The sequence below is a fragment of the Bos grunniens genome, chromosome 22 (assembly GCF_055505025.1).
Source record: "Bos grunniens cultivar Pamir isolate PY7600 chromosome 22, Bosgru_T2T1.0, whole genome shotgun sequence".
Classification (NCBI taxonomy): Eukaryota; Metazoa; Chordata; class Mammalia; order Artiodactyla; family Bovidae; genus Bos; species Bos grunniens.
This window is the reverse complement of record NC_141186.1, coordinates 32,093,734-32,121,346: the sequence shown is the minus strand read 5'-3', so window position 1 is coordinate 32,121,346 and position 27,613 is coordinate 32,093,734. Positions and strand designations below refer to the sequence as shown.

The window sequence follows — 27,613 nt, the reverse complement described above, 5'->3', positions numbered from 1 at the left end:
TTCATTCAAATTTTTCTGGTTTCTGTCTCCTGATTGGATCCTGGCTAATACAGTGTTCATCAGAATTAGGTTTCGTTCTTGTACTGCATGAAGCAGGTAGGTAGGAGAATCTAATGAATTTGTACAAAGGAGCATGAAATCTGAATGTTATAAGCAATTGTTAATTTCTCTGTGTTCTTCTGACTGAATGGCCAAATCTTAGGAAAAACTGAAAGTCTGCAAGTATCTGTGGTAAAAGTGGAGGCTGGTGGTGCCAATGTGTGTGCCTGCATGCGTGCTCAGTGGTGTCCAACTCTTTGCGACCCTGTGGACCGTAGGGTGCTGATGATCCTAGAGTTAAAAATCCACGCAAGGCTTTGATGGACCTACTGACCATTCTGCTTTGTGTGGGAGCTTCAGGATATGTGAACAAAGCTGCTGTGGGACCCAGTGGTGAGTGGTTTAATTCAGTTCCTGGGGAGTGTCTGCAGGGCTGTAATATCTACATGGATAATCAGAGGTTGATTAAATGTATGTGTCAAGTCTGCTTCCTTCTACCCTTGTATCATGTGATAGGGTTGCAAGCAGTTCCCGTTTTCTGTGTGAATGCTGCATCAGTGTGATACGAGCAAGAGTAGAGTTCAGGAAAAAAAAAAAAGAGGACTAGAATGAGGTGCCATTGAAGGTTATTGGGATTTCGTCCATTTTTGGATGAGGAAGCTGATCACTGGTGAGGTTAAATGCCTTCCTCTCAAGAGTGTGCACTGAGACAGCAGGGGAATACACCAAGACAGATTTTTCTTTAACTTCTAGTCAGTTGTTTCCCCCCAACTCCAATTTATTTACGTTCAAATCTCTAATGATTTTTCTTTTTTATAATTACTTTATAATTGAAGTACAGTTAATTTACAATGTTGCATTCATTTCAAGTGTACTGCAAAGTGATTCAGTTTTTTATATATATATATATATATATATATATATACACACACACATACATATACATTCAGGTTATTTTCCACTAATGGGTTAGTAAAATACTGAATATAGTTCCCTGTGCTATATAGTAGGTGCTTGTTGTTTATCTGTTTCATATATACAGTAGTGTGTGTATGTTAATCCTACATTCCGGATTTATCTTCTCCTCTCCCTCCTCTATTCCCTTTGGTAACCATCTGTTTGTTTTCTGTGTCTGTGAGTCTATTCCTTTTTTGTAAATAAATTCATGTGTAGCATTTATTTTTAGATTCTGCATCTAAGTGATATGTGATATTTGTCTGATTTATTTCACTTAATATGATAATCTCTAGCTTCATCCATGTTGCTATAGATGGTATTATATCATTCTTCAAATGATTTATTTTCTTATATTTGTACTTAAGATTTCTAAAGCATGGGAAAATATAGAGTGCTTTATTAAAGAATATTTGAGTCTAAATACATTAAAAGGATAAAGTAGAAAATGCCTTAAGGAGGTGCATCTTCTTTTGATAAAAAGTATTTTATTGAAGTGTAATGTATGTAGAGAAAAGCATACTTACTTTAAATGTATAGAATGATGGCTTTTTTTTGGTAAATTGAACTCCTGTTATCCAGCTCTCAGATCAATTAATCAGGTGATATCTGCACTTGATGCTCCCTTCCTGTACTCTTTAGTCATCACCCCACCCTACAGTAGCTACCACCCTGATTCATAACTGCATAGATTAACTTTGCCAGTTTTGTGCTTTATAGAAATGGATTCAGTCATATTTAGGCACTTGCCTGTGCCTGGCCTTTATTCATCATGGTTATGTTTGAGAAATTCATCTGGGCTCCTGTGGGTAGAGTTGGTTTTTTCATGATTATATGGTATTCCTTCAAATACATTTTTTTGGGGGGGATTTACCCATTCTCCTGTTGATGGGCATTTAGGGAGTTTTTTAGTTTGGGGCATTTACAAGTATGAACATTTGTCTTCATTATTATTTTTTAATGTTTTGACATTAGAAGATAGAGAAGTGTGAGGTTTAGGGCAAAAGCTTGAAATTAGACAAACATACTAACTTTGATCCTAGTCAAGTTATTTACATCCTTAAGCCTGTCTCCTTATTTGTAATGAGCATCATGACTAGTGTTTCAGAATTTTGGAAAAATTGTTTGAAATGATGGATGCTTTGCACAGTACTTGATATATAATAAGCTGTCAAAGAATAGAAGTTGTTAGTATTTTTCAAGTTAATGTTTTTTAAATTGTAACAAAGCATCAAGATAATTCACTGTCTGCATTCTGTTGCTTGTGCATCATGTTTTCATGTTTTTCAGAGCTTGTACTTGTTTGTTTTGCATCTTTATCTTCTCTCTTCCTTTCTCCATGCTATACTCATTGCCTGCCTGTTATAATCCAGGTGTAGGGGCAGGGATTGAAGAAAAGTTTTTAGCAGATTTCATTCTTGAGTTATCGTCTCAGTTTTTGCCATGTAGGCTCGCCATTAGAATAACATTTGCTTTTTTTTTTGCTTTGCCCAAAGATGCAAAATCCTTGCAATAAAAGGTTTGTATGCCTGAGCCTCAGTGACCTGTAAGAAATGAGGAATCACAGTTTCCTTCTGTAATTCAATAACCATTTACTCCTCCTGCCAGATGATATGATAGAAGCACTGTGGAACTTGAAGGCAACTGTCTTGAATCCCACCTCTAGAAAATTTCTGTTAGGAGTACCATCAGGATTGTTCCCGCCTTCATTTATAATTGGCCCAAAGGTGGAGTCTACTCCTGGGTGCCACTTCAGTGAGTACTGACTTTGTGTTTAGCCTCAAGTAGGATTTCCTCTGGAATGCACTAATCCAATGTTTAGTTGGACTTTGGTGAAAATCATTAACTCATCCTGATTTAAGGAAGCTTTGTGAATGACGAGAAATTTCAGGATTATGTTTATATAGTTTCAAAGGTCGTATTTTTAGACAAAGGATAATTTAAGAAGATTGGCTAGTATCCCTCCTCAGTCTTAAGCTATTTTAATGAAAACAGAAAAGGACAGCCTGTTTACTTCTTAGGAGTGTCATACATCAGTTTTGTTTATAAATTATATTTAATCTTATTTTATTTAGATTATATGTATATATGATAATTTTCAAATAGGTAATGTTAACAAGCTTAGAATAGGTAAAGGAAAACATTTGTGGCCCAGTGTTTTTTTGGCCAAATGTTTTGTGTATCATTTTAGTAGCATTTTAAAAACCTCTTGATACTAGTTTGCACAATAAATATGTTTCTGTAAAGCTGCAGATATAAATATAGAAGATAAATATATAAAGACCATATTTTATAAATGGATTAATATAAAATCACCATCTTATTTAAATACACGAAACACATCTCATTATAATCATTCTACATAATGTAGGATCTATTATAAAATGAACAATCTGTTTCTAATTTTTGTGCTTAAATCTTGGGATAATTTTTAAGTGAGGTGTAGTCAGCATTTTAATGTATTCTTGGAGTTTGATATTATGAGCATTATGGACTTGTTAATTTTATTCCTAGATAGTTGAAATAAGTATCTGACAGAAATGTATTAAGAAGCAGAACACTATTTTTCTCTATCAGCTGAAAAGCAAATGCATTATTAGCATCTGAATTGAATGCTGGAATCTCCAACATACATGTATGTCTATCTATGTGTTTTGTGATCTGAGTCTTGCTACTGCGAGTATGATCCATGGATTAGAGTGGTTCATGAACTGCTTGTCAGTCATCAATGAGATGTGAACAGGTATTGAGTGTTCAGAAACCTTTATAGCAATTGGAGAGAGTGATTTTAGGTCTCTTGATTCTCATACAGATTTGGGCTTGCATATTTGTGTGTGTGTTTGTTTTGTTTTTCAGTTGTTTTAGAATTCAATTTTATTGTAGTTTACAAAAGTATTGGTCTGTGTTGGATTTGAAATAAAAAAAAATAAAAAACAGATAAAGTGATGCAAACCACAAATTGCAAATGGTTTGAGAAGCATTGGTGAGAAACGTCCGTGAGAGGTTTCCACCAAGGCAGAAAGGTGGTATAATTTCTAATCTTTTTAAAATTAATTAATTAATTTTAATTGGAGGCTGATTACTTTACAGTATTGTGGTGGTTTTTGCCATACATTGACATGAATCAGCCACGGGTATACATATGTCCCCCATCCTGAATCCCCCTCCCCCCTTCCTCCCCATCCCATCCCTCAGGGTTGTCCCAGTGCACTGGCTTTGAGTGCCCTGTTTCATGCATCGAACTTGGACTGGTCATCTATTTCACATATGGTAATATACATGTTTCAGTGCTATTCTCTCATATCATCCCACCCTCGCCTTCTCCCACAGAGTCCAAAAGTCTGCTCTTTATATCTTTGTCTCTTTGGCTATCTCGCATATAGGGTCGTCGTTACCATCTTTCTAAATTCCATATAAATGCGTTAATATACTGTATTGGTGTTTTTCTTTCTGACTTACTTCACTCTGTATAATAGGCTCCAGTTTCATCCACCTCATTAGAACTGATTCAAATGTGTTCTTTTTAATGGCTGAGTAATATTACATTGTGTATATGTACCACAGCTTTCTTATCCATTAGTCTTCCAGTGTGCATCTAGGTTGCTTCCCTGTCCTGGCTATTGTAAGCAGTGCTGCGATGAACATTGGGGTACATGTGTCACTTTCCCTTCTGGTTTCCTCGTTGTGTATGCCCAGCAGTGGGATTGCTGGGTCATACGGCAGAGTTTTTTAAGTAATCTCCACACTATTCTCCATAGTGGCTGTACTAGTTTGTGTTTCCACCAACAGTGTAAGAGGTGGAAACACTCCACCTCTCCACATGCTCTCCAGCATTTATTATTTGTAGACTTGTTGATAGTAGCCATTCTCACTGGCGTGAGATGGTACCTCACTGTAGTTTTGATTTGCATTGCTCTGATAATGAGTGATGTTGAGCATCTTTTCATATGTTTGTTATCCATCTGTATGTCTTCTTTGGAGAAATGTCTGTTTATGTCTTTTTCCCACTTTTTGATTGGGTCGTTTGTTTTTCTGGTATTGAGCTACATGAGCTGCTTGTATATTTTTGAGATTAATCCTTTGTCAGTTGCTTCGTTTGCTATTATTTTCTCCCATTCTGAAGGCTGTCTTTTCACCTTGCTTATAGTTTCCTTCATTGTGCAAAAGCTAAGTTTACTTAGGTCCCATTTGTTTATTTTGCTTTTATTTCCGTTACTCTGGGAGGTGGGTCATGGAGGAGCTTGCTGTGATTTATGTCAGAGTGTTTTGCCTATGTTTTCCTCTAGGAGTTTTATAGTTTCTGATCTTACAGTTAGATCTTTAATCCATTTTGAGTTTATTTTTGTGTAAGGTGTTAGAAACTGTTCATTCTTTTACAGGTGATTAACCAGTTTCCCCAGTACCACTTGTTAAAGAGATTGTCTTTTCTCCATTGTATATTTTCTTACATAGGCGTGATTTAGGACATGGAATACTGCGCTCTTGTTGCATCAAGCTTTTCTAATCCCTAGTTAACCATATCCCCTAACATTTCCAATGTAGCTGTTCTGTCTGTTTAATTATAATGTTTTGAGCCTCTGATTTCTTAGAGTGATTTGCAAAGAAGTATTTATTTCTTTGCAAATAATTTATTTCTTAGCAAATTTATTTTCAAATAAATTCTTTGGACTTATTTGCAAATTATTTATTTGCAAATAAGTCCAAAGAATTTGATCATTCATTCAGCCATTCTTTATTTATTGAGCATTTAACTGTGGATCAGATACTGTTTTAAGCATTGGGAATTCATCAGTAACAAAACAAAATGGAACAAAACAAAAAACAATTTCTCTTCTCTTCTAGCTTCTATAAAAGAACTGGAATATATCAGTATATGTGTACACATTTGTGTACACACACACACACGTATGAACTGCAAGACGGTTGATTGTGTCCAAGTGCACCCAGTTCCCCTTGGGCTATGACTGCATGCATTCCTCTACTCTATGGATATTAAGGTCACTATTGATGTAGTTTTGTGTTTGAACCCTGTGACTAACGGAAAGTCCCCAGGGAACACATGTAGTTGGCTTCTCTCAGGGCTCTTGGTGCTTGAGCATGACCTCCGCAAATTGTTGAGGATAATGGAACAAGCAAAGCCTCAGAGCCTGGAGGAACCTTGGTGTCCATTGTCCTGAAATGCTGTCTGCCTTTGGGATGTCATTAAATACAGAGTTTGTTCCAAGCTGTTTCTTTGTTTCAGCTGGAGGAACTACGATCTCCTGTAGGATGTTGTTCAGATCCTGGGAGTCTAAGACAGAGATGTCAGCTTTCTGAAATTAGGACAGGCATTTAGGGTATGTGCACTTTTTGGGATGAGGTCTTCTAGCTTTCCTCAGCTTATACAAATAATTCATGACCCTCAAAGCTGAAGAATCACGGATATCCAGTGGCCAAGAGCCTTTTGCAGTTTGGATCCTGTTACTTCATCTGGTTGTCTCTTCTTTTCTCCCTTAGTCTTTTCCTGCAGTGACTAGACCTGCCTCCTCACTGAGGCTCCAGTGTGCCAGGCCTGGCCCCACCTGGGATGCTTGACCTCCAACCATCCACAGAGCTCATCTCCTCTCCTCCTTTAAGCTTTTGCCCTATTGTTACACTCTGGGCTTACCCTGGCTACTGTTCAAAATAACGTCCCTCTCCTGTCCCTATCTTGGTCCTTAGTGCTTTATTTTTATCCTGGAAGTTGCTGTCTTTAACAGATGTTGCTGTCTTTAGTATCTTAGATGACTTCGTTATTTACTAACTTTATTGCCCATATGCCCTTTCTCACCCAAATGTTGCATAGAAGTAGAAACTTTTGTCTCCTTGTTCACTGTTGTATAGTGACTTCCCTGGTGGCTCAGATGGTAAAACATCTGTCTACAGTGCAGGAGACCCAGGTTCGATACCTGGGTTGGGAAGATCCCCTGGAGAAGGAAACAGCAACCCACTCTAGTACTCTTGCCTGGAAAATCCCATGGACAGAGGAGCCTGGTAGGCTACAGTTCAGTTCAATTCAGTTCAGTCACTCAGTTGTGTCTGACTCTTTGCGGCCCCGTAAACTGCAGCATGCCAGGCCTCCCTGTCAATCACCAACTTCCAGATTTTACCCAAACTCATGTCCATTGAATCGGTGATGCCATCCAACCATTTTATCCTCTGTTGTCCCCTTCTCTTCCTGTCCTCAATCTTTCCCAGCATCAGGGTCTTATCAAATGAGTCAGCTCTTTGCATCAGGTGGCCAAAGTATTGGAGTTTCAGCTTCAACATCAGTCCTTTCAATGAACACCCAGGACTGATCTCCTTTAGGATGGACTGGTTGGATCTCCTTGCAGTCCAAGGGACTCTCAAGAGTCTTCTCCAACAGTACAGTTCAAAGGCATCAATTCTTCGGCGCTCAGCTTTCTTTATAGTCCAACTCATATCCATGCAGTTCATGGGGTCCCAAAGAGTCGGACACGACTGAACGACTTCACTTTCTTTCTTTCTTTCACTGTTGTATCCCCAGTGCTTCAAACAGTATCTAACACATAGTATATGTTCAGTGTATATTTGATATACATTGAATAATTTAATGAATAAATATGGGATCTGATTCTTCCTTTCCAAGTATACAACATGGAGTTTCAATTCTGCCAGTTTAACTGAGATTCCTTGTGTTGCTCTATGTGTATTTCAATCCTGTTGGTTGTGGTTTCATGAATCTCAGTTCTTATGTTGCCATATATTAACTTTCAGTGTTTTCAATATTTTATTTTTATTTCCATGTGTCAGTTATTCCCATGAGGCAGTTTCATCTTTTTCTTACTGATTTTCACTGGTTGCTGAATCTTACTTTATGCTGGAGCCTCCAAGTGTTCATGGTTAAGACCTTAGATAAGCTGGAGAGGCCAGCAATCTCTGTACCTCAGTTTCTTCATCTGTATAATGGGAATAATAATAATAATAATAATTGCATTAATTCTGATAACAGTATAAGTATATTAAGGCTCAGCCTAATGTCTGCATGTGGCAGGCACAAAAGTAAATGACGGTTCTTAAAGTTATTATGTTTTTCCTTTCCATTGTTACCACCACTAATGATGCAGTCCCAGACAATCATCAAAGAGCAGAACATTAACAGAACGTTCTGGAGAAGGTTAAAGGTTGTCCTCCCTTCTCTTCCTTTTTTTCTTTTTCTTCCTCTTCATTTTCTATACACTGTTTGTCTATACTTTCCATGTGATGGAAGAACTTTCAGGTTTGAAATTTATTCTTTGCTATGCAAATCTGATCTTGGTTGTCACCATGATAACAGTACTCAATCTTTTTTTGGTGACATTCTATTTGAATGGATAGCAATAGGTCCTTGAGATGTATTTCCACATAAGTATTTCACAACAGTTGGAATTTCTGGCAATGGTTTCTTTTTTTTTTTTCTTTCTTTTGGAGGGCATTTCAAGGAGCTGCCTTGTAAACTCTGAATGCCTGGGTTATTTGCATTCTGTCTTTTCATCCTCAATGCCAAGTTAATAAAACTCCCTAGATTCGATTCTTACAAGTAATCAACCAGCAAATGTTTATTAAGTTTAGCTATGGAAGACTTTTGTAGCTGCAGATGGGCATGATGAAAGGCGAGCTTTAGGAATATCAGTCTGGGGATTGTGTATATAACTGGTGGTGGGGATGTTGCAAATCCAGCAGAGAAGGGAGGAAGGGGCTGTATTGTGGGAAATGGTGAGACCCAAAAGTGTAGCAGTGACATTGGGAGTGCAAGAGGGGGTGGCGCTCTGGGTGTGTGTATGTCTGCTTTCTTAGGTACCACCAATACCCTCCCAGGGCAGTTGCCCCAACTTATATTTCTACCATCAGGGGCTGAGAGTTCTGAGTGGCCCCCATTCTTGCTAACACTTGGTTACTATTGCTGTGTAACAAATCATAGTAAAACATAGTGGTTGAAAATAATAACTATCATCTCATTATCTGCCATGGTTTCTGTGGATCAGGCATTCAAGAGGGCTGTCCTGGGATGTCCTGGCTCTGGACCTCTCATGAGCTTGCAGACAGATGGTGGCTGCCAGACTTTCTGAAGGAGGAAACCGTTGGTGGTCAACATATGTGTGAAAGTGAAAGTGTTATTCGCTCAGTGGTGTCTGATTCTTTGTGAACCCATGGACTGTAGCCTGCCAGGCTCCTCTGTCCATGGGATTTCTTTAAGCAAGAATACTGGTGTGGCTTGCCATTTCCTTCTCCACGGAGTCTTCCTGACCTAGGGATTGGACCCGGCTGTCCCACATTGCACCAGATTCTGGTGGCGTCTGAACCACCAGGGAAGCCCTGTCAATATATACCTTTTCTAACTATCTCTCTTAATCTCAAGGCATAGGGCCAGACAAGGGTGAGTCAGGAGATGAAGTTCTGACACTGCCAAGGAATAAATGAGCAGTTATTGAGCATCTACCGGGCATAGTCTTATGCAAACTGCTCTACTACGATGAGGTTATTTCCTTCAGCATGATCTTTCTTCAGTTTGCTTCCTAGACAAGCCTTTCCTTAAGAACTCTATTAAAAAAAAAAAAAAAAAAAGAACTCTGTATTTAAATACATGTTCTTCTTTATTTCCTTCTTGTAGTTGATCTTTAGTTGCTAAGTCGTGTCTGAGTCTTTTATGACCCCATAGACTGTAGCCTGCCAGGATCCTCTGTCCAAGGGATTTCTTAGGCAACAATACTGGCTTGGGTTGCCATTTCCTTCTCCAGGAAATCTTCCCGACCTGGAGATCAAACCCTCATCTCTTGCCTTAGCAGGCAGAATCTTTACCACTGAGCCACCAGGGAAGCCATTTCCATCTTAATTGCTCAACTTATCACCTCCATAGCCCTTTTTTTCTATTTACACTCTGTGTGTAGTTGTTTGCCTATTTATTACCTGTCCACCTGCCTTCGTCCACTCCTGAGTGCTAGACTGAGGGTTCATGATGACAAGGGCTCTGCCTCTTTCATGTGCATGACATATATCCAGTAAAATTTGAGTTTCAGATCAAAATGAGTAATATTTTAATATAAATCTGTCCAAATATGGAACATATAAAAAGCGTGAGTATATCTCAAATACTTAAAAACTATATCTGTAAAAATGTATGTCTCAAATGTGGGACATGCTATACTGAAATATGTATGGTTTATTTGAAACTCAGATTTAATCTGATGTCTGGTAGTTTTATATGCTACATTTGGCCACCAAAGTACTTGGTATTTAGCACAGTTTGTGGTTATAATAGAAGCTCAAATAAATGTTTGAGTCAATGAATGAGCAAATGAAAGAGTTCATATCTTTTTCAGGAAAATTTTTTCAAGATAGATATTACTATTTAAAAAAAAATAATAAAAGGGAACCCTTCTACAGGGTTGGTGGGAATGTAAATTGATACCAGTCACTATGGAGAACAGTATGGAGCTGCCTTAAAAAGCAAAAAGTAGAGCCACCACATGACCCAGCAATCCTATTCCTAGGCATATACCTAGAGAAAACCGTAATTTAAAAAGATACATGCACCCCAGTGTTCGCTGCAGCACTGTTTACAATAACCAGGACGCGGAAGCAACCTAAATGTCCATCAACAAAGGATTGGATAAAGAAGATGTGGTCTGTATATACAATGGAATATTACTCAGCAATAAAAAGAACAAAATAATGCCATTTACAGCAACATGGATGGACCTAGAGATTATCATACTGAGTGAAGTAAGTCAGAGAAAGACAAATATTACATGATATTGCTTATATAGAGAATCTTAAAAGAAAACCCAGGTCCAAATGGAACTTTCTTACAAAACAAGTAGAAGAACGAATGTAGGAAACAGACTTATGGTTACCAAGAGATGGGGAGTGGGGAATAAATTGGGAGATGGAACTGACATGTACATACTACATATATAAAAATAGATAACTAATAAGAACCTACTGTGTAGCACAGGAAACTCTACTTAATAATCTGTAATGGCCTATATGGGAAAAGAATGTACAAAAGAGTGAATATATGTATAACTGATTCACTTTGCTATATGCCTGAAAGTAACACAACATTGTAAACCAACTATACTCCAGTAAAATTTTTTAAAAAAGAAAATAGGATTTGTGTTTGCCTTAATTTTTTAGTGTGTTATTGTTATTGTTCAGTTGCTAAGAGTATTGAGTCTGTACTCCCAGAAGGCACTCAGTATGAGTGAATTAAAGCTCAGTTCTCTGTGTGTGGTGGGATTTTTACATGTGACTTTAATTTTATTCATAAACATTTTAAACATTTCTTATCATGAGCCATTTTTGTTAAAGAAACATTTTCAAAACTTGGTAACTGGAAGAAAACCCATAGTGCTGAAATCCTTTATCCACAGTTCCAAAATTCAAAAGTTTCTGAGTATTGAATGATTTTTTTAAAATCTCATTTAGAAGAATTACCTGACCTGAAATGACACGAGGCTATTTATAGTATTTATTATCTCACTGAATTGAATATTCATGTTTTCTGGCAGAAATGTTAGTACATTTGATTATGAGCTGTTGCCCTGATCTCTCTAGGGATATCACACTCTATATATACTTTAATATGTTACGAAATCTAGAAAATTCTGACATCCAAGACTTATCAGTCCCCAGGAGTTATTCTGAAGAATGTTTGTGTGTGTATGTGTGTGTGTGGGTGCATACAGATGTGTACTGTGTATATAGAAATTTCTGAAACGATACATTCAATATTGTTAATCATAATTCTTTCTAAGATAAGGGATTGGATGGGGATGACAGTGAAAGATGAGTTTATGCTTGAGTATCTTCTTCTTTAATATTTGTAATTATTATAATAAAGTGATTGCCTTTTTCAATGAAAGAGTAGAATTGGGTGGAGGTTTTATTTAGGAAAGTATTGGTATTATTCATGTTAAAAGATAGTTTATCAAACAGACTATGCCTTTACAAATTAGTTCAGCATTTCTCTCTGCTGACAGGGACCCAGAAAACGTTATGCACACATCATGCAGCCTATTGCCTTTTGGATAATGTGTGCATGGTCTAGTGACAGAGAATTTACATCAGCAAAAACGCTAATTTTGCTTAAAAAAATAAAATCAAGGCACTCAAAAATGTGATGAGTAAATGAAACTACTGTTATTAGTGATGGGTTTGGCATGTTTTACGAAGTCTGAACGATTACTCATCCTCTGTACGTTTGCAGAAGTGGCTTCAACAAAAGCCAGATGCATACGTACTAGCAGGGGTCAGTAGGTGGATGAGAGGATTAAACCCCGTGAGTTTTTGGAGCCCGGGTTTGTAGCTGTTTTTGGCTTGTCGACAGGCTACTTTACTGAGTCAGCCTATAGGATGGCTTCCCAGGGTAAGTCTGCTTTTGCTTTTCTGAGTTTAAAATATACGTGGTCAAGGAGAGCCGACTCGTTGCCTTTTGCACTGGATTGCGTTTGTTAACAGTGCCTGTGTGTCTTTCTGTGAGAAAGACATTTATCTTATTCCAGCATATTCTGGTGCTCCTGCTACTGGTTTTTATGGCTTTACCTCACCTCCCCCTAGTTTTTAAAGTGAAATGTCTTGAGTGCTGAAAGGATTTGCAAGGGGAATTGCAAAGGTCATATGTAAGTTCTGTGGCTGGCGTGTGGAGAGCAGTGTGATTGAACCAGAGCCCTCAGTGACCCTTTCTTTTCAAGAGGATGTTTCTAATAAATTAGCGTAGCGTGCTGTATGTGCCTGTTTATGACCTTAAAAATGGTTTAGTTCTTGCTGAGTGGCTATTACTGATGCTTTATGACATGTTATAATGGTTTCGACTTGCACATTTTTTTTGGATTAAAACAATGTCATGCATCAGTCAATGTGAAGTTCATTTTTCCTTTTTTTTTTCTTTTAAAGGGACTCAGGAGAACATTCAACATTAGAATAAGTCCCTGGATTCTGACCTCAGAGAAGGTTTGATTCTTGAGGTTAGAAGAAGTAAGGATTCGCCAAGCTCTTACAAATGAGCTTTGTAGTAGTTGTTGGTGAAATTATAAAACATTGCTTTTCCCACTAGATACTAAATGCCCCTTTTCATTAGCTGTAGTATGGGGAGCAAAAGCATGTGATTTTTCCTTTTTTTTTTTTTTTTTAATGTTTAACCGTAGCTACTTTTAAAAGGCAGTTTTCATTTTGTGGCTGCTTTTTTTTTTTTCTTCCGGTATCTAGCACAGTTAAGGACTTTATCTTTTTTGTATCTCTTTAGGAGCAGCAGCAGCAGCAGGACACTGTGGTGAATGATGGGGTCTGAATAGCTCTCTAAATGGAGGAGGGTACCGATGAGCCTGGGCTCGAGGGGCTGGAGGAGCCCAGTTGCACCTCTGCCCGGCATGCTTGTGGCTATATTGCCCATGTCCCTTCCTCTCCAGCTGTCGGGCTGGAGGAGGTCACTGTGATGTGAGGGCTGGGGCATGTCCGGGGCTGAGAGCTTTTCCGAGTGGCAGAGACATCTCTGTGGGCTCAGAAGGGGATGCGCCTCAAGATTTCTGTCCACTAATGTTTAGTACCCATGAAGGGGAAAATTGATCTGCTCTAAATATAACCCTTCCTCAAGAAACACTGATAGATAAAAAGGAGTAAGGGGGTTGGAGTTGATTTTTTTTTTTTTTAACATGCACATTAGAGCTTTTAAAAAATCAAAGCATTTATGTTCTTAGTGGAAGTCTGAAACCTAGTGCCAAGGGCTGCATGGGGTTGGAGGTTAATATGGCCCATCTTTTTCAGAGCATCCGTAGTTCTTTAATATTTGGGATACAGGCACAAAAGCCTCAATAATTCAACTAGTCAGTAACCTAAGAACTGTTTCCTGCCGATAAAAGCAAGGGGATATTAGAGAATAGAATGTGAGATAAAATGTGAGGCTGCCTGGAGACCTCTCCCTTGCTGATGGTGAACTCAGACCATTCTCCTAGGCCTTCCTTCCAGGGCTTGCAAGGAGGTGGCTGTTTGGCTGAAACGTGCTTTGGTGGAAAAGTTAGGGGGTTCACGTTCGTCCCTTTGCAAATGCAGTCTTTCCAAGACTGCTTCTACGGGTATTCAGGGTGAATTGGTATGAGGTTTGAGAAAAGCTGGGGGCGAGCTGGAATATTTAATCCATCATGTCACACACACATGGGTACTTTAAAAGGAACAGGAATCTTGACTAGAGGCTTAGCTCACTACCACCTGGAAATGGCTATCATAATAAGACATTGGTCTTTTTTCAGTGAGAGAGACAGAGAAGCATGAAGTGTGGTGAAGACTGGCACCTGAATGGCACCTGAAGATGTAACCCTGTGACCTTTGCCAATGTTCCCTCCCTCCCCTGGTGTGGAACTTAAATAGTGGTTTAGCTAAGTAGTCAATTAAAAAAAATTATAATTGTTTTATTTTTAAAATTTTTATAGAGAGGAGTAAAATCAGTGATTTCAGAGCATATTATGTGTCTGGATTATCTCACCTCTAATGAGTTTTGTCCTTGTTGCCCTCATTTCTTAGTCTTTCTCAGCATCTCATCAACTGACAAGATAAAATGCAACCCCAAATAGCTTTCCACACCTAGTTGCTTGTTAGCGAATTCAACTTAAATATATAGAATGACATGTATATTTCAGTTTGTGGGAAAGAAAACTCAAGAAAATACACACACACACACACACACACACACATTTGAGCACAGTCTTTGATGCACACACACAGATATTTAGGTGTGTCTGTATCTATCTTTATCTTCCTTGTAATTTACTCAACTCTAAATCCATCATCACACACGCACAAAATAAAATCTTAAAATAACCTTCCTGGAAGAAATAAAGAGGGAAAATTAGTAGGCAGTCTTCATGACATTTTAATGTGTGTATTTACTACTTAGAAATATTCAAATACAGCTTTGTTTTGTATCATTAATTCTGGTGGTACAGTATTTGAAAAGGTGACAGATACAAGGGCAGAATGCAATTCTTAAAGCTGTAATTTGCAGGCGGCTGATAATAACAAGTCCATTTTCTTTTCCAAATGTGCTATTTATATAATTTATATTTTTAACCAATCTTAGAACTAGATCGAAAATAGTAATTAATCCTAAGGGTAAGAAATGTTGCAACTATGCCAGATTTGGAAACTTTAAGAAAGTCTCTGGGTGGCTAAGCCCAATCTATTGAATATTCTCGTTTGCATGTAACACATTGCTCAGCAGATAGTGCCTGCTCAGTTAATGTTAAATGATTGAGTCAACTTGGCAACACTTTGTTTTTTTTTTTTTTTTTTTCAAGAAATGTAAGCATATTTAGTTAAGAAGTGGCAGGCCAGTTTTCAAGCCTAGTTAAGATAAAACAGGCCGAGCAAAATAGTGCATGTGGCAGGGATAGTGGTGTTTATATGAGCAAAGAGAAAAGACTGAAAGGAAGAACATCAAAATGTTTACATATTTTGATGATGAATGATTTTTATTTTTTATACAGTTTTTTGCTTTCATGTATTTTCCCAAAGTGAGCACATGAATCCTTTGAAATGTAGTTCTTTCGTGGCACATATTAGGCCTTACATAATAATTTGTTAAATGCTGAGTTAATTTATAATGAAAATGATACACATCAGATGTCAGTGATGTTGCCTGGAGTTGGGCAACACGACAGCTTCAAGGAAAACTTATGAAATCATTTTTTCTTTCTTGAATAACATTTAGTATCCCAGTATCATCTGCTCTAACAAAACATACACATTTCTAAAAAATACTTAAACAAAAACCACTAGATAATGGGAAATCATACAGTACAGAGTCTATAGGGGCCCCTATAGTCTATAGGTGCACAATACTCAAAAACTTCATCAAGAACATAAAGGAAAAATAGGAACCTTAGAAAAACCTTAGAGTTTTACACTTGCTAAATGGTTAAGCAGTATGCAAATACAACACAACTTTTCAAGTTTTGCCTTGAAAAGACCTAGTATTTTTTTGTGAAGGGAGTTGTGGGAAGGGTTGCAGCTTGTATACTGTAGTGAAGTGGTGCAAGTAGGCTTGTCTGAAATTGGGTGGGAAGTTGTAGCAAAGTACTGGGTGGTTGTGGTCTGTAACACACATGGTAACTGAAGCAGCAGGCAGATGTTTACAGTATGTACATCTTGTGTATTTGTACACTACTTGATTCAGTGGGGTGCGGTTTTCTGTGTTCACTTACTGTTCCTTGGTGACCAAACCAAGTTCATGTGGGTTATGCTCAAATTGCCCTCTGATGTATCAGTCACGTTTGAGCAGATTTGCATCTTCAAATGAGCATCGTAACAGAACTACCTCTATATGAAATAGATAAAATCAAATTGCACCACTTGTAGGCATGTCAAGAGCCTACTTTGGAACCCAACAGTCCTTTTAGCACCCCAGCGTTTCCAGGGACCATCGCTGTGTGGCCTGGAGATTGTGTGTCCTTTTGTTCGTGACCTGGAAGAGATACAGGACAATTTGTTCTTTTTTTAATTACTTTTTTGTGGAAACATTTGGTCCTACTTTTGTATGGCTCGTGGCTGGCAGGTTCTTCAACAGTCACAAACTTCAGTCCTATTACTAGATAGACTATCTGGTAAAGCAAATGACCTTGAACTTAACAGGCACCTCATTCCAGGTCCTCACCAGGGAATCTAACCTTGTGCATGATGCTACTCAATGCTTCTCAGATTGCTTCTGTGAAAAACCAGTATTTATGGATTACTGTCTGAAGGATAGAGGTTCATCTGTTATTCTGAATACTCTGAAACAATGAGGAAGGAGGGCAGTGTCGTTAAAAAAGCCATTTCACAAGGTAGCTTTTACTTTGATTTGTCAAATAACGTTAAAGAAAAGCATGAGAGTTTTATATTTATCAGAAGGATTCATTGGTTAAAAAGTGGGTAAGGGCAATCTACTGTAATATCTATACCTGAAGTAATCTAGACTAGCAGAATCTCTAAACCTGAGAATTTGTCCTGCCCCCATTTTCCCCTCAACCTCAGCAGTTAGTATTATTACATGACACGTAGTATTTTATACTCTTAACCCCCCGGAAGGTCATCATGAGATATAACCCATGAATCCTGATTGTATGGGGTGCTTGTCTTGTGGATGGATATTCCAGTGTCTTCTTTATGAAGATTCTTGGAAGAAGTGTCTCTCTGGTTTTTATACCACAAATGACTGTACTTCTACTCAACTTTGGGTTTTTGTTTTATGGATACAGTTAGTCATGTAACTGATCATGTCTTCTTCCTCTTTATGGCCACAGGCATGTTTTCTTTGACCCATACTTTTTTTTTTTTTTAAACCAAAAGAAAAACTAGTTTGCCAACACTGGAAAATGAGATTTCTCACAAGTGTGTTTGGATTTCCAGCATTTACTGAAAAATCAGATCTGGCAGTGCTGGATCACGTGTCTCCATGGCAACCATGGGATCCAGTAAAGTAATGCCGTTTCCCTTACAACAGAGCAGGCACTCTTACCTTTGTCTTACTTCCTTACTTGAACTGCCCGGCCCGTGTAGACCTTGGACTCTGGGCCTGGTGGCTTAGAAAGCAATTTGTGACTTAGAAAATAGGCAGGTCCTATTTGCCTTTTGTGAGCTAATGCTCTTCCTAGGGTCATTTACTTTTCTTTTCTTTTTTGAACTTTCTTTCATCTTGTTTTCTTCATCCACGCACATTAGTTTTCTCTTGTTTTATCTTGTGGGGTTGTGTGCTTTTATGTAAGCTGCCTTGAGTCCTTGAGGGGGTAAGAAACAAGGTATAAGTAAAGAAAAATAGAAGAGTGACTTTTCCCATCAGATTGTCTTATTTTTATTTTTTGCCTGGTAAGAATTTAAAACAATTTCAGCTCTTTTCTGACCTATTTTAGAATTTCCTTGATTCTAGTACCATTCAGAGCTCTGCAGTTCCTTGTTAGGGTTTTGTTTTGCTTTGGTAACTCTTCACAGAGACTCTGAGAAAGCATTGTTTTGTACCTAAGATTGATTGGCTTCCCATCATCGTGCATTAAGGACTGAAAATTTTCTGTTTTGTAAATAAGTTCATTTGTATCATTTTTTAAGATTCCAAAAATTCCAAAATAGAAACAGATTCACAGACCCAGAGAACAAACTTATGGTTACCAGGGAGAAGTGTTGTGGGGATAGATTGGGAGTTTGGGATTGACATGTACACACTGCAGTACTGAAAAGAGATAAGCAACAAGGACCTACTGGATAGCACAGAGAACTCTGCTCAATATTCTGTAATCACCTAAATGGGAAAAAATGTTGCAGAAGAATAGATACAGGTAATGTATAACTGAATCACTTTGCCCTACACCTGAAACTAACACAGCACTGTTAATCATCTTAACTTCAGTATAAAATTTTTTTTAAAAAAGAACTGAAAAGTTAGGTAAGTCGGAATATTTGTTCATGCAGTTCTAAGAGGGAAGATTAGGCCACCATGAACCTTCTTAGAGTTTATCTGCCAAGTGCAAAGACCCCGAGAAGGTGCCATTCAGTGCCCTGCATGTGGCACTGCTGTGACTTCCGGGGATAGGATCAGAGAAGTCAATAGTCTTTGCTAGTCTGGGGACCTTCTGTTCTCAATCTGGCTGTTAGATGTTAGTGTAGCCTGCATAGTGTTGAAAACAACTCTGGACCGATCAAAATGTGGTGTCATTAATTTTTATACTCTCTTTAGTGTTTACATATTCCTTTGAAAAATCTGGAGACCCAAACATATGGGCCAGGATTCACCCTGCATGGATTTATGTCTAGTTCACCACACTCTCCCACTACCTCTTGTCTGGGTGACTCTGACGATGAATGCTATGTGCCCAGTGTCCCTCCATTTCTCTGTATGTGACTGTTGTTGCTTAATGCCATGTCAACGCACCACCCTAACTCATCTGCTGTTTAGCATAAACCACACTGTGGCATGTTTTCCTGCTGCGGTAGTCACCTTCCCAAGCCACTCAGCTCTTTCCGTGGCATTCATGTTTCGTGAATTGAATTTTGATCACTGTCTCTCTTCCCCCAGTCTCAGAATTGCAAACGTCCTCAGCAGGAATGGTATGCTACTGCTGCTAAATCGCTTCAGTCATGTCCAATTGTGGGACCCCATAGATGGCAGCCTACCAGGCTCCCCCATCTCTGGGATTCTCCAGGCAAGAACACTGGAGTGGGTTGCCATTTCCTTCTCCAATGCATGAAAGTGAAAAGTGAAAGTGAAGTCACTCAGTTGTGTCTGACCCTCAGTGACCCCATGGACTGCAGCCTACCAGACTCCTCCATCCATGGGATTTTCCAGGCAAGAGTACTGGAGTGGGGTGCCATTGCCTTCTCTGGCAGGAATGGTATGGGTGTGCTTAAAAGTGTAGTTCAAAAGGTTGCTGGGTTTGTGCACCCAACACATTTACTGAGCACCTACTGTGTGCCAGGTGCTGTTCCTGTGCTAGGCATAGAGCAGTGAGTGAAATGGGCGCAGATACATACCTACTGGAGTTTACCTCCTTTTAGGGGTGGTGGTAAGTGCTGTGAAGAAGAAAGCCAGGAAGAGTTCCTGTTTCATTTGGAGCTCATAGGCTAGAGCTCGATTCTGAGGTCCCTTTTGAATAGAGATACGAATTCACTCGCTGAGGAGTGAGCCATATGGCTGTCTGGGAAAGACATTGTAGACCGAGGGGATAGCAGTGAGAGTAAGATCCCTGAGGAGGGGCAGACTTGCATTTGGTGTTAGACATGGTTTTTACTTCAGTGCTGCGCTTCCTGATGGTATGAATTAGGGTCAGTTGCATTTGCCTCTGGACCATGTCTGTGCACTCATCTCTAAAATGCAAGACTCTATATGAGGTTCACAGACACAAACTACTGTACATAAAATAAATAAGCAACAAGGATTTACTGCATAGCTCAGGAGTTATACCCAATAATGGAATCTCATCTTCACACACACACACACAAAATGAATTGCTGTGCTGTACACCTGAAACTAATAGCAGTATTGTACATCAGCTACACTTCAATAGAAAAAATCACATTAAAATGCAAGTTTCCACATTTAGGAAGGATCGTGGCTTCCTCATTAGTCTCTTACCAAGGTCAAGTCTGGTCTTTGACTCTTGGTAAATGTTGAGTAAATATATATGCAGTTAATAGATGGACACATAAGTCATTGTAGAAGGATTTGAAGGATCTCAAAAGCATAGTCTTAGCTAAATGTATTTCACAGGCTCACAGATTAATGACAATGAACATGACCAGCTCTGAAGCATATGTGCTGAGAGTTTCTCTTTAATGGTGACTCCACAGTTTTTATGCTCAGCAAGCTGCATCTACAGAGTACCACTGAGGAATATATATGACGGAGGAAAGGGGTCTGAGCTGTGTCTGTGTGGTTGTATCTGTTACTATTCATTGGTACGTCCTGACTCGTAGCAGAGTGCCTGTGGGCTTATAGTAGGACCTTAATGAACATTTGTTAGAGTGAATAAAACCGAAGCCGGTGTACATTTTCACTTCTTTCATAAAGCAGTGTTGGAGTCACACTGCATTCTGCCTGTTTTCTTCCCAAGAAAGATACACTAGGACTAGAGAAGATGAGAAAGACCACAGCAGTGTCAGGATCAGACTGAGCATTAATGTCTTGCTTGCTTCATCTCATTTATTTACGTTCTTCATTTGCAGTTGGGAAATGGAGGCTTAGAGCTAGTGGCAGATACAGCTAGTGTGAGTCCAGGGCTTGTGTTCTTACTCATGGATTGCATCACTTATAGGGAAGAATAACTAGCAGATACAGAAACAGAGGTATGAAAGGAATTCAGTGCCACTCTATTGGCATTAGTAACTGATGACTTTTAATGCTATTGGAAGTTGCATATATGAGAGGTTTCAGATGGAGAGAAGGGTCTGCTTTGTAGCTCACACTTACCTAGTTTGTGTGTGCCTCAGAGACTGCGTTCGTGCAGCTTCTGAAGGATTGATTGGGTTTTCTGAAAGCCATGTGGGAACCCCTTCCTAACGGGAATCCTTGTTTTGTTCCACTAAGGTGTGGGTAATTTCTAAGTGTGACAGTCATATTCCTCTTGCTTCAAAGCCTATCAGCTCTCGCTATCACATTCATATTTAACGACGTGCTAGCAACACTGTCCTTTTGTCGGCCTCAATTCCTCCCTTCTGTCCCCAGTTCATGAACAAACTCTTCGGCTTTAGTATTATTCTAGGGCAGTTAGGTTTTCTACTGCTTATTTCCATTTTCAGTGGTGTGGAATGATTTATTACTTTTATGCTTTTGAAGGAGAACAAATTTAAAGGTGGAAGGAAGCTTGGTGAATGTCTAACCATCTGTTGAGTTTGGGAAGGACCTCTGGAACCCCTCTGTTTTGTTTTCCTGTGTACGTGTGCTTTCAAATGAGGGGAACGTTGTGATTTTTGTAGCAGGTGTCAGCCTTAATGGCAAGGGGAAGCAGATATCCTGGCCAGCTTTCTGGGGAAGAGGAGAATGGTTGTGTTTTCTCATGACTTTATTTTTCCAGTGCTGACTATATGGCAATATCATTCTGGCAAATATTGGCTGGCCATGGAACATTTTTAAGTGCAAGGGTTTAATAAATGTTCTGTCTATTACCATGGCTGAGGAATCAAAACAAAATACTCTCCACACAGTTCCTCGAGCATTCATGGATGGGTTCCAGTGTATTGCTTTTACGTTAGCTCCTCTATGTGTGAAGAATCTAAAATAAAATATTACTGAAAACACATTGATTAAGAAGAGTAGGGTATAATGTTTTGTACCATTTTCCTTTTCTATACAGTAATGCCATGCCAAGAATGGTGATACAGATGAACTGTGTGCAGAAAGGCTTTGCAAGAATTTATGTCTTCACATTCTTGTTATAGACATGGTAGTATTGACAATAGTATGTAATGTCTGTGTGTAGCTGTTGATAATCTCTGTTCTCACCTAAGGAAAAAAGCTAACACTAGTGATATTAAAAACCAAAACAACCGCCTCCCCCCATTTATCCCAAGAGTTGTCAGAATTTGTTTCCGCCCTGCTCTATAGTGTGCTTCTCACGTATTTATGTGATTAATGAGAATGAGTAATCGAGTATGAGTGTATAAGAAGTTTATAGGACAGTGTTTTCCTAGTGACTTTTTGCACTGGGGCTTTATTTGGGCAGAGATTCTTCTGCAGTGCTTCATGTGTCTTAAGAATGTAGCAGATTGTCCCAAACATGAATCAGGGAGTTCATTTCTGACACTATTTTGGAGGAGTTTTCTGTGGGAGTCTATGTTCGCATCAGGCCAGGGTGAAAATGGCAGGGATGATACTGTTAATAATGGCTACACTGTATTGAATGCTCACACATATTCATTGTGTCAAGTACACAAGGGGCATTGTTCCATGGATTGTCTTACAACACCTGTGAAGTTGGGGCTCTTCTTGTCTCCATTTTACAGACAAAAAAACTGAGGCTTAGAGCGGTTTGATTATCCCCTAGCTGTACAGCTAATGAGAGGGGGCAGACCTTGATTTTGACTCCATTCTTTGCTTCCTTCCTTCCTCTCTCTCCTCTTCCTGCTTTCCTCTCTCCTTCCCTCCCTTTTCCCCTCCGTCCCTCTTTCTTTCTTTCTCATTGCAGGGGACTTTATAGGCAAATCTTGTATTCTTGTCCTTCGATTTATTGCACTTTGCAGACATATATATATGTATTTTTTTTTTGAACAAACTGAAGGCTTGCAGCAAACCTTCATCAACCAAGTCTATCAGCATTATTTTCCCAGTAGCATTTTCTCACTTTGTGTCTATGTCACCTTTGATATTTCTTTTCAATATTTGAACCTTTTCACTATTTTTATATTTGTTATGGTGATCTTTGATGTTACTATTGCAAAAAGATTTTGACTCACTGAAGGTTCAGGTGGTGGCTAGCATTTTTAACAATAAAAAGTTTTAAATTGAGGTTTGTATATATATTTTTAGACATAACACTATTGCACAGTTAATAGACTAGCATAGTGTAAACAGAACTTTGGTATGCACTGGGAAACCAAAAGATTCATGTAGCTTGCTTTATTGTGATATTTGCCTAACTGGGGTTGTTTGAAACCGAACCCATAGTATTGCTGAGGTCTACCTGTATTTGCATATTTTTATTAGTCTCTAACATGACTTTCGTATATACAGTGTTGTATCTCAGCTTCTGTATACTGCATTGTGCTCACCACCAGATGTTTAGTTTCCATCTGTCACCGTACTGTTGGCCCCTTTACCTATTTTGCCTCCCCCTATACCCCATTTTTCTCTGGTAAACACTACTCTGTTCTGTGTATGTCTACATTTGTTTGATTTGGTTTATTCATGTTAGAAAAAATTTCACACATGAGTGAAATCTTATGGTATTTGTCCTTTTCCGTTTGACTTATTTTATTTAGCATAATATCCTCAAGATCCATCCATGTTGTTGATAATGGCAAGATTTCATCTCTTTTTATGGCTGAGTAGTATTCCATTGCATACACACACACACACTCTCTCTCTCTCTCTCTAAGATGTGAACCCAGTTCTTTCTGACCCCAGAGCCTGGTGGGGTAGCTCGTTCTCACCACATCCTTCCTATAAATAGGAAACTCTTACCTGGAATATTTTAGTGATCTGCTACTTATCTCCCTGCTTTCTTCCTCTTTCCTTTTTAGGTCTTTTTCCTGCCACCAGCCTTCTGATGCATGCACCTCTTCATTGAAGTCCCCCTTCCATCCTTTCTTTCCTAGTGAATTCTTTATCTTCTGGACTTCATATCCTGAGCTTTCTTCTCTGAGTTCTCATAATACTTTGTTCCTTTCTTAATCAAAATATTTTGCAGCTAATAGTCAGCTACTTAAGTATTCCAGGGATTCCTAGGCCCCCAGCGTTCAGTTTTGTGTCTGTGCCTATGTGAATGTTTTTTCTTGAGACAGTCCATAGTTTTCATATGAGTCTCAGAAAAGTATTTGACCAAAAAGTTTAAGATACTATTTTTAGGATTCTCTGTCCTCATCCAAGTAATGAGCACCTAGAGGGGAGGAGCATATCTTATTTGTATTTATTTCCTTGGATGGCTATAATGATACTTTTTTTTTTCCCCCGAGTACCTGGATGAATGAATGTCTCTAAAAGTAGGACCATGAGGGTATGGCCTAGAGGTTAAGAACAGAGGATCTAGAGCCAGACTGTGCCTTGGATTGAATTTCTCCTCTGCAAACAGTCTAGCCAGTGATACAGTCACCTCAAAACCTCACTATTCTCATTGGTGAAAGGGACATCATAATCGTGTTGCTGTTAGCGGGTTGTTATTGAGGAATACCTCAAGGTGTGGTATGTAAAATGCTTAGCACAAGAGTACTTTGCATACTACCTATAATTAGCTGCTATTACTATTATTACTGAAGAACTTTGAAATGGGCTAGAGGATGAGTTTCTCTTGATTTTTCTAGTTACTATCATGGTGATATTACAAAAATTTTTGTCATGCCACTTTGAGTTTTCAGAGCTTAAAACCAGCATGCTTTCTCTAGTCAAGGTGACAGGTTCAGCTCAGAGACGTCCCTGAAATGTTGCTCTTGGGCATTTCCTTTCCCCCTGGCCTCAACCCTGGCTGTGTAGTATCTTAGGTTCATGAAGTGCCAGCTAATGGAAATTTGTGATGTGGGCACTCTGCCCCCCGAGGATTTGGACATATGCTTCTTTGTGTTTAAATCAACAGAAAAAAGTGCAGCTGTAGCCACCCTTCTGCATAATCGTTGCAGTAGCCTTTTTCCTTGCATGTTCTTGGAACCCCTGAGTGCCAAACCTGTCACTTACTGTCCCCTCTGTGCGTCTCAGGTAAGTCCAGTAGGTCAGATGAAAGGCAGAGACCAGCAGGGCATAAGCATTAGTCTGCGTATAGCACCGATGAGTAGCTGTACACAGATCACGGCTTACATGTTATTTATAGTAGTGTGGCCATAGGGTCACGTTGGCAAGAAGCAGCCTTTAGAAAAGTGCTTTAGTTGGCCCATTAATGGTCACTAAATATAGAAAAGTAGTTTGTGAAATCTCTTTACAGAAAATGTATTGTGAGCTGGGTGCATTGACACGAGGGGAAAAATTGTTGACTCCTGTTTTCCTATAGTTTTTTTTTGGAGTGTATACTTTTTCTTTACATCTCTGGTAAATGTATGACCTTTAGTGAGTTATTTGCAAATACTCTTAAAAAAAAAAAGTCTTAAAAAGTAAGGTAACTTTATTCACAATCATCAAAAACTGGAACGGCCCAAATGTCCTTTCACCTGTTAAAGGACACGTAAGCCATGGTTCATCCATACAGTGGAATATTAACGTGCAAATAGATACCAATACCTGTCACAGCATGGATTGAACTCAAATATACTTGTTAAGGGAAAGGAGTCAGACTCAAAAGTCTGTGTTTTAAATGATCGCATTTATTTGGCATTCTGGAAAAGACAAAGCTGTGAGAATGGAACAATAGGTGGTTTTTGGAGCACTGGGGTTGGGTGACGTTCTGACTCCAGACGGACAGCCCAAGGAGTGTCTGAAGTGTAAGTGCAATAGGTCAGTGTACTCTGTCCTACTGGCTTTAAAAGCTGTCTGGTAAACACCGTGAAATTTTGGTTTATTTATTTAACGTTTATGAGTTGGAGCTCCTTTGTCTCCTGTCTGGCAGAGCTGCTTACTTTAAAATAGCTCCTCGGCCTCGGCACTGTTGAGCATTGAGGGCTGGATTGTCTCTACTGTGGGGGCTGTGCACGACCCTCTAAGGTGTTCAATAGCATCCCTAGTCTCTATGTACTAGATGCTCATAGCACCCGTCACCCTAGTTTTCAAAAAATCTGTTTTGAATTTGTTACAATATTGCTTATGTTTTGGTTTTTTTGGCCAGGAGACATGTGGGATCTTAACTCCCAACCAGGGATGGAACCCCTGCCCCCTGCACTTGGAAGGCGATGTCCTAACCACTGGACCGCCAAGGAAGTCCCTGTGTCCCCATTTGTGACAACCAAAAGTGTCTCCAGACATTGTCAGATGTCCCCTGGGGACAAAAGTGTCTCATTGGAGACACGATTTTAAAAGATTAGGATTCAGTGAAAAGGCATTGAGTTACCATGACTGACAGGTGAGAATCATCACTGTAACCTTCCTCTTACTTCCCTGTGGCCCCCGTCCAGGCTCCAGGTTAGATAGAGGAATATTCTAGTCTGTTGGCAGGGGACCTTCTCTGGTCCTGGAGATCAGCCATTTCCTCTTACCAAGTGCCTTGGCCATTTGACCTCATGCCATCGAGTGCTTTCTCTCCGCTCAGAGACTGTGAGAGCCTAGAAGTAGTGTCTGTGTACTTGCTGCTCCCTTGCTCTTATCCCTCCTATCCAAGAGGTCAACTTTTTGGGTCTGATGAGTCATGCTTACTGCATTTATAAATTGCTTCCATTTCTCCCAAAGCAAAGAAAAAAACAATTTTTTTTGAAATCAGTTTAAAAAACTATAATAAATACTTGTTAATAAACCAAAATTAAAAGTGCCAGTGAACTATAAGATGATCATATTTCAGACATATTTTTACAGCTTTGTTAATAGTTTGATATTAATTTGGGCTTAAGAGGTATGGGAAATAGGCAGAGTGGTAAAATGATGGGACCTTTTGATCTTTAAAACTTTGATCTTCAAAATTTTAAATATATTTAGGGGGTACGTGGTTCTCCCACACCTTCTTTTTTTTAATTTTATTTAATTGGAGGATAATGATGTCACAATATTGTGTTGGTTTCTGCCATACATCAACATGACTCAGCCACAGGTATACATATGTTCCCTCCCCTCCTGAACCTCCTTGCGCTTCCCTGCCCATCCTATCCCTCTGGGTTGTCACACAACACTAGGTGGAGCTCCCTCTGTCACACAGCAAATTCCCACTCACTATCTGTTTTACATATGATAATATATGTTTCCATGCTCCTGTCAATTCATCCCACTCTCTCCTTCCCCCCGCTGTGTCTACAAGTCTGTTCTCTATGTCTGCCTCTCCATTGCTGCCCTGCAAGTATGTTCATCAATAACATCTTTCTAGATTCCATATGCATGCGTTAATATTTTTTCATGTCTGGCACAAACCTGTGTGTGAATCCCAAAGCATTATAAAGATGGCTCCATCTAGTGTATGAAAGTATTATACAGCTAGAGGGGAAAAAAAAAACCACAACAAAACCAACAGTTCCATTCTGGGGATCTCCTTTGGTACTTCATTATGAAATTAGATTAAAAAGTTAAACCCAAACAAAGATGGGCTGTAAGCTATACTTGTGCCCCAGGAGATAATGCAGGCCCAAGTGCCCTTCACAGTGTGAGAGGAGAGGTCGTAATGTGTCGAAGCATCAGCATCCAGCATGCCTGGCATTTTGTTCTAACAACCTTGCCTTTTCTTTTTCTGGACGGAGGTCTTGTTTACAGGCACTATCAACCACTGTGGCTTGTCCACTTCCACTGTGATACTCTCCGTCCTCCTTGGCCTGGCCCCGGGTTTTCCTGTATGGAATCCTATCTGCCAGTCATGTTCATTCTCCACAGTTAGGAAGC

At 39.2% G+C, this 27,613-nt stretch overlaps 1 protein-coding gene across 14 annotated transcripts in view; it reads left to right on the top strand.

The window, feature by feature from the left end:
• Window positions 1-27,613, top strand: part of MITF (melanocyte inducing transcription factor) — a 229,092-nt gene that overhangs the window by 84,959 nt on the left and 116,520 nt on the right. For 2 of the 14 annotated variants that reach the window (XM_086366848.1, XM_086366841.1), the window contains exon 2: window positions 2,602-2,748. The exons of 11 other annotated variants lie outside the window; for them this stretch is intronic. The gene's annotated coding sequence lies outside the window, so the exon portion shown is untranslated. Of the gene's footprint in view, window positions 1-2,601; window positions 2,749-12,224; window positions 12,380-27,613 lie in introns of those variants that run through there. One more of the 14 variants, XM_086366852.1, reaches the window with a different exon arrangement.